The sequence below is a fragment of the Myotis daubentonii genome, chromosome 3 (genome assembly GCF_963259705.1).
Source record: "Myotis daubentonii chromosome 3, mMyoDau2.1, whole genome shotgun sequence".
Taxonomy (NCBI): domain Eukaryota; kingdom Metazoa; phylum Chordata; class Mammalia; order Chiroptera; family Vespertilionidae; genus Myotis; species Myotis daubentonii.
Window position 1 is genome coordinate 66512517 of NC_081842.1, and position 16005 is coordinate 66528521.

Sequence of the window (16005 nt, forward strand, 5' to 3'; positions counted from 1 at the left end):
TTTCAGTCTATTTGCATATTAGGGTTTTATATATATAAACAATCACACAGAGAAGATAATCATTTCAACTGAATTTAAAACTTAAATCTTTTATTTTTTGGTGGGATATATTTTAGGATAAGAAATATATTTTATTCATTCAATGGTATTATTATTTTGAAATACCAAAACAACAAATAAGTAACAACATTAAAGTTGTTTAAAACCAAGCTGTTCAGACTAAGAGAAAATAGAAGTATCAACACTAATAAAAGAGAAAAATGGTAATTGGCGTACGATGATACCCTTTTCATTGGCTAATCAGGGCTATATGCAAATTAACTGCCAACTATGATTGGCAGTTAACTGCCAACTAAGATTGGCAGTTAACTGTCAACAAGATGGCGGTTAATTTGCATATGTAGGCACAATGCAGGGAGGCGAAAGGGAAAGCAGGAAGAAGCCCCCTGCCACTGACAGTGATCGGAAACCCAGGGGGGAGCTAAGAGCTGGGGGGCAGGGCAAAGGCGGCCCTGGGGCTGCCTTTGCCCTGCCCCCCAGCCATGATCGGAGAATCAGGTGCCTTTGCTGCCCTGGCCAGTGATAGCAGGAAGTAGGGGTGGAGCCAGCGATGGGAGCTGGGCACAGTCGAAGCTGGCAGTCCCAGGAGCTAGGGGTCCCTTGCCTGGGCCTAAAGCGAAGCCCACGATCGTGGGGCCGCTGCAGCTGTGGGTCCCCGCTGCCCGGGCTGGACGCCTAGGCCAGAGGCGTCAGGCCTGGGCAAGGGGCCGATCCTGCGATTGGAGGGTGATGGGGGTCAATGCCTGAGGGCTCCCAGTATGTGAGAGGGGGCAGGCTGGGCTGAGGGACACTCCCCCCCCCCACACACACACCCAGTGCACGAATTTCGTGCACCGGGCCCCTAGTAAATTAAAATAAGTAAGTAAAACCCTGTAATGCTAAATTTGAATTATCAATGCAAAACCATGATTTAATAGAATATACACATTGTCTAGCTAAGCCCATTGAAAGAACTGAAAAACAACAATCCTCCAGGAGCCAGAACACAGTTGAGAAACCAGAGTTTCTGAGGGAAATGGCTGACTCCAGGTTTGGGGCAAGGAATATACAAGGCAAGTGTGGGGTATCTCATTCTCGTAGGAAATAAATATCTTTCAAAGATTAATGGGATCATGTCAAAAAGACCAGGCTAATTTGTAGGGGCCACAATTGGGCCAGAGTTGGGCCAATTAAACTGTGAAAAAGAAAAATGGCTATAAGAATATATTAAAGGCCATAAATCTATAAGTGACACTCTCAAAACAAAAAACTACCCCCCAAAAAACCAAGCCTCATTTGTCACTATTGGAGATAGTTGCTACATCAACTGCTTGTTCTGAAAATTGGTAATTAAAGTTAAAAGCATTTATTTTGTCTTTCCGTTTGGAACTGTATATAAGGGTAATTAAATAGTCCCAGTTGCTGAGGGAAACGGCTCCTTTGCACAATAATTCCAGCTAATAAATGTAGAATAAATTTGGTAAATGGGAAGGGAATAGTTGATTTAGTTACCAATCACCAATAGAAACCAAAACTATTACATGAAATGTGATGGCAACGCTGATGTTTTCAAGGTGCCAAGGCTACACTCAGGGATCGCCTGCTGCCACAAAGTGGGCATGTAACTGCTCAAAAGAAGAATCAAGCTGTCCCCACTCTATCCAGGGACTAAATCTAAACATCACTTAAATTGCTATGTATGTATATATTTAAGTTCATCTCAGAGAGGAAGGGTGGGGGAGAAAGAGATAGAAACATCAATAATGAGGGAGAATAATTGATCAGCTGCCTCCTACACGTCCCCTACTGGGGATCCAGCCCACAACTTGGGCATATGGCCTGACTTGGAATCAAATCATGACCTCCTGGTTCTTAGATCAATACACAACCACTGAGCCACACTGGCTGGCCAAACATCACTTGTATTTGAACAACCACACACACTATGTTGTGCAATGGGACCCAATATGACGTGTACAATATTATCTATGAAATCTTCTTGCCTAAAATGTATAACCTGAATCTAATCAGGCCTTTAGGCCTAACTTCTAGTTAATAGGAAACCCCATACAGCACGTAGGTAAACAAGTTAAATTATTCCACTACAAAGCAGAGAAATATGCAAAATGTGGGGCAATTGCTTCAACAAGACAATGTGGGGAGAAAAAGAGGGGAGGAAGATTGTTTTAGATCAGTGATTCTCAACCTGTGTGTCGCGACCCCTTTGGCAGTCGAATGACCCTTTCACAAGGGTTGCCTAAGACCATCCTGCATATCAGATATTTACGTTATGATTCATAACAGTAGCAACATTACAGTTATGAAGTAGCAATGAAAATAATTTTATGGTTGGGTCACAACATGAGGAACTGTATTTAAAGGGCCAGAAGGTTGAGAACCACTATTTTAGATTAACGTAAATTTAGGAGATATAACAGCCAAATGTAGTTCATGGTCCTTGATTGACTTTTGGTTTAAACCAGTGGTTCTCAACCTTGGCTGCACATTAGGATCACCTGGGAATCTTTATAAAATCCTGATTTCTGGGCCTCATCCTCCAGAAATTGTTTTTTTGTTTTGGGGTGAGGCCACAACATTAGTAACAAAGAAACAGAATTTCCAGAGGATGAGGCCCAGAAATCAGGATTTTTAAAAAGATTCCCAGGTGATTCTAATGTGCAGCCAAGGTTGAGAACCACTGATTTAAACAAAGACATTTTGGGAACAACTGTAAGAAATCAAACATGGATTGAGCACGAGTTATATGAATAAACTATTACTAGTTTGGTGAAGTGTGTGTTATGACCTGAATTGTGTCCCTCCCCTCCCCAAACTGACATGTTGAAGTTCTAATTCCTAGTGCCTCAGAATGTAACTGTAATTAGAGATAAGATCTTTGAAGGGATGATTAAGTTAAAAATGAGGTCTTTACAGTGGGTCCTAATCCAGTATGATTGCTGTCCTTATAAAGAGAGGAAATTTGGACAGAGCTGTTGGCATCTGGGCGGAGGGACAAGCAGGAAGAGACAGACCGTGAGAAGGCGGCCATCTGCAAGCCAAGGAGCGAGGCCTCAGAAGCAGTCAGCCCTGCGGACACCTTGCTCTGATTTCCAGCCCTCACGGAGACAATAAAGCTGCCATTGAAGCCACCCAGCGTGTGGTATTTTGTTATGGCAGCCCTAGCAAACTTATAGAGGGGGGAAGTCATAATTCCTGTAGTAAAAAATGTTTTAGAGATTTCTACTGAAATTTTTAAGTGTAAAATGTCATAATGTCTATAATTTTTAAGTCCTTAAAAAAAAACAGTGAGGAAAAGGTGGCAACATGATTGGTAAATCTGGGCGATGGGAATGTGGGTATTAATTATCTTTCTACCTCAAAATTCAAAGAAAATGTTAAAGTTAAAAGAAAGGAAATGTTCAAATGCAGCTGGGAGAAGGAAGGCACCAGGCAGGATGGGGGAGCCGGAGGACAGAAAACCCAGCGGGAAACCCCTGCCTGTTGCAGGACTGAACTCAGCACCCCCATCTTTCAACACATCTCAGCTGACAGAGGGAGATTAGAGTGAAAGTGCACATTGCACCCGGGAAATTGCCAGCAGCAAGGCTGTGAGAAAGGAACAATTAAAAACGAATTTCGTTTGGCTGTAAAACATTACTAATTTCAGTCGCTTACATGAACTACTAAACATTTAAGTATAAATACTGTTTAGTGTAATAATAATTATGCAAGCAACTGGAAAATACAGTTGGAAATATATAATTAATTTAAATGTCATCATAATTAATGGGGCTTTTCAGTACGTAGCCAGCTTCCTCGTATCGGACGGGCAGTTCTAGTCTGAGCTCAGGCTGCTTGATTCTCTGTCATAACAAGTCTAGCAGCTGACACATTTCTCCACGTCAGTCAGTCAACAAATATTGAGCACTTAACATTGCAAAACTGCTATGCAAGGCACCATGGTCGAGATGAAGAAGAGAAAGTTTACTCAAGGGGTTTACAATCTAATTAGGAAGCTTAATACCCAAACAAAAATATTGTAAAATGTAGAGTAAGGTCTACGTGCCAATGACTGGTAGAGACGAGCAGAGGTCGGCTTATAGGATAGTTACTCCAGGTAAAAGGTGAAAGAGGTAGCTGTGTGGATGCAGCAAGGATGTCTAGTCTCGGAGCAAGGAGATGACGCCTGAATAACACAAGGTCCCACGTGGGAGCAGCAACCTGCAGTGCAGTCAGGGCCCCGCCAGAGCCGCGGGACGGTGCTAACCCACCCGCGCAGGCCCCCGGCTCCTGGGCGACAGCTCAGAGGCAGGACGGGACCCGCGGGCAGCTTACACTGGACGCTTGCAAGCGTGTATTAGGAAACACAAGGCATATGATGGCTGCGGATGGCTTGTGGCTCCAGGGGAGGTGTGAACAAAGTCTCAGGGAAAACGGGTGACTGATTCCTAAGGCCGCTGGTCTCACGGGGGTTCCTGGACATTGCGAGCTCCTTTGGTCAAGCAGGTCGAGTGCTAACAAGTGCTCGGTGCTCCTCTGAAAGCAGCGGGGGGTCCATGCCTCCGTGGGGCTGCAGGGCCCGTGGAAGGGACAGATGGTGCCCACGGTCATCCCGGCTCAGCCTGAAGGAATTGAAGCTGCCCTTCAGGAGTCTGAGGAAAAACTTTAAAGAGCTGAGATGTGACCCGAGGTCTGACTAGCATCTCCCAGGGGGGGAACGGGTCAAAACTGAACTGCAGCCTTCCGACCTCTATGTGGGTCTCAGTAAGGCCTTGCACGCTGGCCCACCCGCCAGCCAAACCACCCCCGCCCCCGCCCCCCCATTCTGCAGTGAAGAGCTCTGCCAAGGGAAGGTTTCATGCAGGGCTAAGCCCGGCGTGGCTTAGCTTCCTCCACGTCAACCAGCTTCAGAATCCAAGCCTCCAAGGCCAGCGCTGGCCACCGGGTTCCTCTTCCTTTCAGGCCTGCTCTGGGGGGGGGGGGGGGGGGGGACGGAGTGGGGCGGGAACGTGGGCCCCAAGGTCTCCTAAGGTCCGTGAAATCATTCTGTCTGGCCCTGCCAAGGGGTGAGTTAATTAAATGTTTGACCAAATATAGCAGGCTAATTTTTAAGTTCATAATTTTGAATGGCCCTCAACTGATGTTACAAATATCCAAATGGAGACGGACATGCCTCAATGTGAGGTTGGGGGGGACAAGAAGAGATAAACCAAAAACTTATATACTTATATGCATAGTCCACGGACACAGGCAATAGGGTAGTGAAGACCTGGGGTGGGGTAGGTAGGGGTTGGGAGGAGGGGAGAAAGGGGGAGAAAATGGGAGCTACCTGTAATACTATCAACAATAACAAAATATGTAATGGCAGAAAAAAAGTCCCCCACCCCTGCTTCTGACCCAGTTTCCCACCCTTACTGCCCCCCCGCCCCACTCCAAACTCTCCCATTCTGCCCTTGATTCTCATCAGCAATATTGTCTTTTTTAAATCACTGGTTTCAAAGGGTGCACCTGGCTAGGAGCATGACATTATTTAAAAACTTAGAAAAAATGCCAATTCCCAGGCCCCCTCCCGGGACAGGAGACAGGGGGCGGCGTGGAGGATCGGGGTGGGGAGAGGTTGGGGGAGGGGACAGGAGGGTCAGAAGTCTACACTGTAAGGAGCCCTCCAGGTGATGGGTCAGTTGCTGAAGTCCGTCTCCCTCCAGGTCTTAAGGAGCAGCCTGGCACTGCCTCAGCCACTGCAGTGGCCCACCTCCCTTCCTGCATAATAATTGAAGTATCCCAGGCCCTGGCCAGTGTGGCTCAGTTGGGTGGGTGTCTCCCGTTCACAAGAGGTCGCCAGTTAGATTCTGGGTAAAGGCACAAATAATTTTCGGGAGGCAGCCAATCATGTTTCCCTCTCACATCAGTGTTTCTTCCTCTCTCCCTCTCTCTCTCTAAAAAAAAAAAAGGTAATAACTATTCTTAAAAAAACAAACAAACAAACAAACAAAAAACACTATTCTTTAAATATATCCCAGCCTGAATCAGCAATGAAGCCTCCTTTTTACCTTTATCCTCACCTCTAACTTCTAATGTCACTGCCCCACCCCCATCCACACACACTGCTCCTGATTCATCCCATCTGGATTTCTTAGCAATAGTTATCTTTTCTTTTACCCTAAGAACGGTGGTCTCCACATTTTCTCCTTTTTATTTCATACACCATCATCTAAAAAGAATTTAAGCAGCGACCTCCCAAGTGTGTATATTTATATAAAGTATGCACACAGATGGCTGTAGTTATATTTTGCACATTATAAAACTCAAACTGAGAACAGGAAAAATTAGAGATTAGGTAAAATATTTAAATAACAAGTGTGAGGTCTTCATGACACACCCCAGTGACTCATCGTGTGCAGATTACTTCGGCGATATCAGCTTCGAAGAAATCGAGACGTTCATTGCACGGACCCCGCTTCCACTGCAGGTTTCCACACCAGAGACACGTGGGCCCGCTGACCAGGAGCACAGGTTAGATTTTTGCAGCTGTGTGACAGTCAATGGTTAACGACAGATCTCAGAGAAGAAGAAAAAAGTGCCAGGTTTGTAGCCTTTGTCAATGTCAGTGGCGTAAATATTCCCACCGTGGTGATTTCAAGCTACCAACATGACCGTGAAGTTGGGGGGTGCACAATTGTCTGGAGCAAGCCAGCTCCGGCCAGCTCCAGCTCTGGGTTTTGTGCCCAAAGCTTCTTGTCAGGTCTATTTTTCAGGTAATTCCCTTTCTTCTAGGGCAGTGGTCGGCAAACTGCGGCTCGCGAGCTACATGTGGCTCTTTGGCCCCTTGAGTGTGGCCACAAAGTTTCAATCACACTGTATGTGTGCGCCCACACGTGGTATTTTGTGGAAGAGCCACACTCAAGGGGCCACAGTTTGCCGACCACTGTTCTAGGGAACTGGTTTCCTAATTAAGCTTGTTCTAATTAACTTGCTCCCTTTCAATGTCTCAAAGCCCCTGCTATGGTTGGGGTAATTCTTTTTTCTTTTTTTAAAATATATTTTATTGATTTTTTTACAGAGAGGAAGGGAGAGGGATAGAAAGCTAGAAACATTGATGAGAGAGAAACATCGATCAGCTGCCTCCTGCACACTCCCTACTGGGGATGTGCCCGCAACCAAGGTACATGCCCTTGACTGGAATCAAACCTGGAGACCCTTGAGTCCGCAGGCCGACGCTCTATCCACTGAGCGAAACTGGTCAGGGCAAGTTGGGATAATTCTTTAGTCCTTCTGGCTTCAGTGGGGGCCTGCAGGTCTGATACAGGAGCCAGAGGATCACCTGGGATTTGTTCACTTGGGAGAGAGAGTAGAGGGAGAGAGCAACAGGGACAGCCGGGCCTTGGAAGTTCCTACCACCAGGCTCTATGTTGAAGATGTGGGTTTAGCCTGGCCAGCATGCCCCAGTGGTTGAGCATCAACCTATGAACCAGGAGGTCACGGTTCGATTCCTGGTCAGGGCACACGCCTGGGTTGCAGGCTCAATCCCCAGTACGGGGTGTGCAGGAGGCAGCCAATCAAGGATTCTCTCTCATCATCGATGTTTCTATCTCTTTCTCCCTCTCCCTTCCTTTCTGAATTCAGTAAAAATACATTTTAAATAAAAATGTGGGTTTATGCAAATTCACCACCTATATAGGGGACGCTGGGATTTAGACTTCTCCAAGATCCATGCTCCTTAATTCCAATAGCTTTTGCCTCCTGCTGCCCCTTCCCCACATGAAGACCCCAAACCTGACATTTGAACTTTTAGAGTCAAATGAAAGAAAAAATGTTTATTAATGTGAGTATCACTAATGTGGATGGAGGATGTACTAGGTGCCAGGCACAGTTGCAACCGCTTTCTATGGTAGGTACTGGTAGTAGTCCCATCTTGCAGATCAGGAAACAGGTTTGGGGAGGTTAGACAACTGCCCAAGGTCACACAGCTAATAAGAAGTAAGACTTGGATTTGAACCCACTCAGGCTGCCCTGCTTACAGTAACTCATGCTCTCCTGCTGACCTCTGCGGTCCGACGTCCTTGCGGTGGCTGGCATGGAGCTGGGCTCCGCAGGGGTAGAAAACCCAGAGAAGTGTGGCCCTGTCCTCAAGATGCATTCGGAAAGCTCACAGGCTCCTCAGGAAAGCAAGACTAACGAAAGTGAAGTAATTAGACCATCTTAGCAGACAGCCTGTAATTAGCTGTAATGTAATATCCCCCACGGCATGGAAAAGTGCTGCCTGGTGGAGGTGGAGACCTAACCTCTGCCCCCGGAGCTATAATCACTCTTTTAAAAACCCAGAATCTAGGTCAGACGGGCCCTCAGCCTGCAGTCGGGTGCTGCATTCTCTCCCCCAAGGAATCCCACCTGACCAAACGACATAGCCATAAAGCGACATAAAGCTGCATTGTGTGCACAGTTTTCCCAGTTTTCTCAGACTAATGAGAAAATATTTTTAAACCTCTTTTTAAAAGGTCTTGGTTCTCATTAGCCACAAAACTCCTAAGTCAGCTCTGGCCCTTCACCAGCCTCTCCCTCTGCTCGTATCAATTCTCCAAAGTCACCCACAGGGCTCCATCCTAGATGGACAAGGTGGGTAGAAAATTAGATACACCTAGAGAGAGAGGAACGTTAGAAGCCCAGGCTTGTTCCTGTTCCCACTGCTGTGGAACAAACTGCCCCCAAACTCAGTGGCTTAGAACAGCAGCCATTTCTTATCTTTCACAGTGTCTTGGCTGGGTGAGTGTATTAGTGTGCTACGGCTGCCATAACAAAGGACCACAGACTGGGTGGTTTAAACAACAGAAATCTACATTGTCCCACAGTTTTGGAAGCTAGAAGTCTAAGACCAAGGTGTTAGCAGGAAGGGTTGATCTCTTCTGAGGCCCAAGACGAAGCCGCTCATGCTAAGACCCACATCAGCAAACCAAATCTCATTTCAGTTTCTGTGCTCAGCTCTCCCAGGAAAGGAAGCCCTGGGTCAGCCCATCAGGGCTTGGCTGCTCAGTACAGGCTGCCTGGCCTGGCGCTCCTCCAAATAAGCAAAGTAACCCAACCAGGAAATGCCCAGTATAACGTCTGTGTCCTCCCTCTTGCTTTGTACAGTTCTTTGGAGCCCCTTTCTATCGGCTAGATTGGATGCTGCCTGATTCATGTATCATTAAATAAAAACCTACCAGATCAGTAAATGGTCCGGGGAAATTTTTCTTTAACAGGCTTGTATATATTCTCCACATGTCTTCACACAGTCTTCCCTCTGTGTGTCTATGTCCTAATCTCTTCCTGTAAGGACACCAGTCACATTGGTGTAAGGCCCCCCTCTATAACCTCATTTTACCTGAATCACCTCTCTACAAGCTCCATCTCCAAATGCGCTCACATTCTGTGGTACTGGGAGTGTGGGGTGGGGGTGTTACAATTTCAACATGTGCACTTGAAGGGATATAATTTAGGCTATAACAGTAAGGTTTTTTGTTCCTTGTGCAAGTACTGCTGCCACTGAGTGGGATAATCAGATATTCTACCTTTAAAAATCTAGCCTCAAAAGTCACATGGCACCACCTCTGTCATGCTCTATCGGTCAGATCAATCACAAATCTGCCCTGATTTGAGGGGAGATAACATGGGCCATTCACATGGACCCCTCACCTCTCAATGGGAGGAGTCTCAAAGAATTTGGGGCATTGTTTTAAACTGCCACAATTGTTTACAGTTCAGCCACATTTCCACAAACTTCATCTTGTCCCAGATGAAAAGATTTTAATAAACACCACATTATTCTCGATCCTCTGGGTTCCTCTCTGCTTCTTGAGGAATGGTGGGGGTGGCTCAGGGTTATAAGAACCAACGGTGCCTCTCCGGCCCTGATCTGCCATATGACCTCATTAATCCTTCAGTCGCTTTTCTAATGGTCCAAACCCTAGGACCTGGGGGTCCTTCTTCACTAACTTGGCTGCTATGCCGGGTCCTGACTTCCTTCCGTCTCCATCTCACCCATCTCTTCTTTGTGATCCCTTCATTGTCCTTTGTGAGCTATTTTCTGGGCTCAGACCTCTCACTCCTGCACCTCAGAGCTACCGTTTAGTATCTTGCATTCCACTTGCTCTCTTTCCGTCTTTTTGTTATAAAAATTGGAATTCGGGTATGTCTGACCCAGACGGGACAGGCCTGCCAGAAAACTACTTTCTGGAGAGACTGGAAATCCCAGGGGGAAGCTTCCCTAAGAGAACACAGTGGGCGGGCGCTGGCAGACTGACTGAGGAGCAGCAGTGCCTCTGTTCTCAGAACCTCTGTCGTCAGAGCCTGTCAGACCCTGAATGACAGCGTCTCTCGGATACATCCCAGCTCGCATTGCTTAGGCACAATCTGAACCCTGGATCCTGGTGAGACACGGGGCTTGAAATAAAAACTGAAAGGTCTGTTCCCCTCCCTGATTTAAGACTCCTTGTAACCGAGGGTATCACTGAGAAAGGGGCTATTCTTCCCTGTTTCCGGGGAAGAGGGGTTCCCAGGCACCCTGTGAGATGCCTGTTTTCAGGGGCATAAAGACTCCACCAAAAAGTGAACCAAATGGGGGGATTCCAAGAAGTCACCAGAAGAGAATGTTCCAGGGGCAGGGAGCCCACACCAATGGTTAGGGGCACCAGGAGTGACACACATTTGTTTCTACAGAGGAGGCCTGGGAAACTCAAGTAGAGAAAAATCACCACTCTGCTCCCTCTTCTGCCCTGGCTCCCTTTTCCTTCCCCTGGTGGCCAGTGTGTCCTGGCCCAGTGGTCTCCCTCACATTCTACCAGCAAGCTCCTTCCATGAAGCAAGCCAATTCTACCCCTTGTAACCTCATGCACTAGGAGTTGTCTGAACTCCATTTCTGAAAATTGTGAGTTACACCACCTGCACATTAACTTCACAGGGCTGCTTTAAGAAGCAACATTTTTAAAATGAGTCACTGTGTAAATATAAGCATCCTAACTAACCTGTCTTTGAATATCTCCTTTGTGACTTGGAGGGCAAAGAACAATTTTAACAGCAACTTCTAGACTTCACCTTCACCTATGTATATCGCTCTTTCCCCGCCACAGTGTAGACCAGTGATGGCGAACCTATGACACGCGTGTCAGAGGTGACACGCGAACTCATTTTTTTGGTTGATTTTTCTTTGTTAAATGGCATTTAAATATATAAAATAAATATCAAAAATATAAGTCTTTGTTTTACTATGGTTGAAAATATCAAAAAATTTCTATATGTGACACAGCCCCAGAATTAAGTTAGGGTTTTTCAAAATGCCAACATGCTGAGCTCAAAAGGTTTGCCATCACTGGTGTAGACCTTTTGAATGCAGCGACGAGGTCTTATGTATCTTCATATTCCCTCATGCACCAACCGCAGAGCTTAGCAAACCACTTGGACTTAACAAATCATTAATAACTAACTTAATTTTAAAACCAACCCACCCTGTTCTTCCTCAGCATGAGGCATCTCTTTAATTCATAACCAACCACCGTTATCTCTTTTCTGGATTAAGGCATAGCATTAATGATCAATGATTAAGTTTCGCTATCACCTCTGTGGGACCAGGGGGCTGCAATTGTTTCTTTCCCTAGTGACTGATCGTTCTGATCCTTCTGATCAGAGGTTGTGAGTGTGAATCACGCGCTCCCTGCTCCTGCGCACAGAGCAGTTTCTGCAGGGCCTGGGAGCAGCACGCCGGAGCTGCTCACTTGACATCAGCACATCCGCAGATCCGGCTGCTGCTGGCTGCCTCTGCAGAGGCCTCTCAATCCAAGGGGATTAAGACTGGCTGGGTCTTCAGAGAAAGGCACATGGTCAAGTCTGCTTCCGGCTGTCTTCCCAGGGGGTGATAGCAGAGGGGGGTCTAGGAAGTGAGCACGGGGCCGAGTGCTGCCATTTTCCTTCATAGGCAAACGTTCCCTTCTTCCTTCAACACAACTAAAACGAAAGTCCTCTCCAGCTCGCATTTGAGATGTCTACCATCGCAGCAGTGACTCATTCTTCCCCTCTCCTGGCAGATGTCTGAGGGGTATTTTCGGTGGGAGGGTGGGGAGTGGGGAGGTAATGTGGGGGAGGAGTTGTCGGGGTGCTCCCATTTGAATGGTCTTAAAAAAAATTCTTACTTCTGTTCAAAGATCTTGAGTTAAAACAGGAGCTACCTGAGAGTTTAATTTAATCTAATTAAATGTACTACATAGATACTGGGCACGCAGGTCTTAAAAGAAAAAACCTGGCGCGGGGGGGGGGGGGCAGGAGGGGAGGGAACGAGCATGCAGGAGGCAGCTGATCAGTGATTCTTTCTCATCATTGATGTTTCTAGCTTTCCCTCCCTTTCCCTTCCTCTCTGAAATCAATAAAAAAATATTTTTAAAAAATCCTGGGCTCCTTCTTAGGTGTGTAGTACCATGGAAAGAAAATGACAGGAAGGCCCTGGTTGAACTTGAACAGGATAACTCTGCTCCAGTTATGACCATGCACCCAGACTCATTTGCATAGATGAGTCATTATGGGTGAGTCTGGACCATGTACCCCCAGCTCATTTGCATAGGACAAGGAGTCCCAGGTTGTCAGTGACATGCTAATTGGGTACTAATCTACTTTTTCCACGCAGACAGATCCCTTCGGGCCTGTACAATTGATGATGTGGGGGAGATTCTCTATGTGGGTGACCCACAGGCACTTCAAACTCACCATGTTCAAAGCTGAACTCAGCATTTCCACCCCAAACCTGCTCATTCCCTTGTGCTTTCTATTTCAGTTGGTGGCACCCCATCTACACAGTCATCCAAGTTAGAAACCTGGAAGTCGTTCTTAATGCCTAGTTTTTCTCCACCACTGCACCGAACATCCAATTGCCAAGTTCTTAAACTTTTGGAACCTTTCCCACTTCCACATCCCCAATGCCCCCGCCCAGATGCAAGCTCTCATCATCTCTAACTTGGAATACTGCCATTGCCTCCCCAGGAGCCCTTGGAATGATCCACCTAAAACTCACATCTGTACCTGTTGTTATTTCCTTAAGTCTGTAGTTCCCCTAAATCTATAAAGGAGAGTCCGAAGATTTTTAACAGTGGTGCTTCATCTGGCACTCAAGATCCTCCACCTGCATAGGGCCTGCCTACATCTTCAGTCATGTGTCTCTTCATTCACTTTTGTACTTTATGCATCTGCCACCACAAATTGATCATTGTTTTTCCTTTGGTACTTGGCTGGAGTATACCTGGTATTATCTAAATTAAGATTTTCTATTCTACTTAGGATACTCTTTTCCTGGTCTTTCACTAGAGAGAGAAGAATTGGGGGAGGTGGGTTTTCTTGGTCTTTGCCTCTGGGGGTTTCTAGGTTGATGGCGTCTCCACCACCCTGCAATTTGGGACACAGGAAAAAGGAAAGCCCAGGGAACTCACCATGGTGTTGTTCCCCAAGCCCTGAGGTTCAAGGCAGTACTCCTTTGTCCTTCTACCTTTCAGCATCTTCCTGTGTTTGTTGTGTTACATCTGGGAAGTTCTTCGCTATAAGAGAAGGGCTACTGAGAAATGCAGCTATTCTATCTTGGCCGGGACAAAAGTCCACCAAATAAGCTATAATGAATAAATCAAAGGAGCTGCTTGAGAAAGTTATAGCCCAGCTGGGTAGTTTGAAGGATGTATTATCCCCTATTTTGGAGAATATTGAAGAGAAAACTCTGCTCTGGGGTTTTGGGATATACTCTGAATATCAGAGTGATGAAGAGTTATTCTCTAGCAAATTCCAGAGAGGAGTTTATCGAAGAAAAACCTATAAAACTGAACACTGTTTTATGAAGAGTCTGGGAAGAGAGAGTGGGCTGGGATTAATCAGACTGTCTTAATAAGGCTAACCAGAGACCCTCACCACAGTCCTATCTCCACTGAAGGTCAAAAAAAAACCTCTACAGCAGCGGTTCTCAACCTGTGGGTCGCGACCCCTTTGGGGGTCGAATGACCCTTTCACAAGGGTCGCCTAAATACACCCTGCATATCAGATATTTACATTATGATTCATAACAGTAGCAAAATTACAGTTATGAAGTAGCAATGAAAATAATTTTATGGTTGGGGGTTACCACAACATGAGGAACTGTATTAAAGGGTCTTGGCATTAGGAAGGTTGAGAACCACTGCTCTAAGGCATCCCCAGATGAGCTTCATTAACTCCCCTTGTGGAAGGGAGGCCGAAAATCTACATAGGGACAGTTTAAGTTCTCATATAGTAACAGCCACACACGTCCAGCCACTAATAAAAGAGACTTCAAGTTGACAACTTTGGGCAACAGTATGCAGCAGCCTTTAAGTGGACAAGAAAACAAGAAGCTATGGGCAAGGACTGTGTAGTCCAGAAGGAAGGCATAGTTTGGGAAGTCCCCTACTTAGACTCTAGTATGGACTGTATTCCAGATCCCTCCTTCTTCCCCTCTGCCCATGTCCTGTGGCTAGGAATGTCTTGTTAGGAAGGATAGAAGAGGGAGAAGTTAGTGACTTCTTAGAGGTGACATGATCACCCCTATCCAGACACTGAAAGAGTGCCAAGACTGCACCCCACTCTTCGGCAAGGACTTTGAGAGTTTTGGAGTAGGGAATCCTGAAATATATTGAATTAAAATGGAACACAGTGGTCCATCTGATATTTTCCCCCTTTAAATCCCAAATTGGAGTTACAAATGTAATTATGACTCTATGAATTAATGAATTCTGCACTGAAAGCATTTTCTCTTTCATATTCCCTTCCCACCTGGAAACTTATTAATGGTTCACTCTTGGACTTATATGACCCATATCCTACCATCTCACTGCAGACTTAGATAGCCTAAAAGTGGTAAAAGGCAAGTTCATAGATCTGGATAATCTGATCTACTTCCTCATTTTCCAGGTAACGAAACTGAAGTATAAGGTGAATTTCTCAAGGTTGTTTAACAAGTCAGTCCTATCTCAAAACTAGGCCGCCCTACTTTGAATTACCAAACCCTCCTAGCCCAAGAAACAGTGAAACTTTCTCTTTCCTATTCATGAATCTTCTTAGTGGCATATTACACAGGGAGACTTTGACATCTCCTAACAACCTCTGAAGCATCTGCTGTTGGCCTGGTGATGGGAAACATGCCAGGAAATAAACGTTTATTTATTTGTAAATGAATAATTGAGGAGTCGGGCAATCTGTCAGCAAATGGTAGACAAGTAGAACAGACAAAAAGCACATGGGAACCCTCCAGTCAGAAAGAATATTTCCTGAGAAATACAGAAACTCACTCTCCCCACCGCAGCCACCATGGGGAGGGGCTTCAGAGCCCGCTGGGCATCGGGGAGACAGGTGTTAGCTCATCGCCGCAGCACCAGGGCCCAAAGGCAACTCCCACAAGCAGAAAAGGAGGAACTGGTCCTAAGACTGAGGCAGAAGCAGTGATTTGCTTTTGTGTTCAGAGTGAAGGGCTCTCATGAGGCAGAGACGGAGCTGTCCCACACAAGGGGAAGAAGTGTTGGGCCGGGGCGGGGGGGCGGGGGTTGTTTGTTGCTCATTAGCCTTTATATTTTTTGAAGCAGTAAGTGGTGGTGAAAGACCTCTACATAGGCAGGTCATTCTCATCTTTGGGCCACACTCCTCTTAGTCAAAGGGCATAAAACACCTTTTTCTGACGTATAAGAAGAATCAAATTAGACATGTGTTTGCTCATGGACCACACGCAAGGCACATACATGCAAGTGTTTCTCATTCTGGGAAATAAAGATGAATTCAACAGGAGCTTAGCATCTGGAGAGGGTCAAGCTGCACACACCATGAGCCTTATCTCCAGGCAGGAGGTGAAAAGTGATGCTATGAGATAAAGGATGAAGGACGGGAGGAATTCAAAGGGGAGTTCATTCCTAACATGGACAATGAAGGAGCATCCACGTTTTCCGAGGAAATGACATTGCTTGG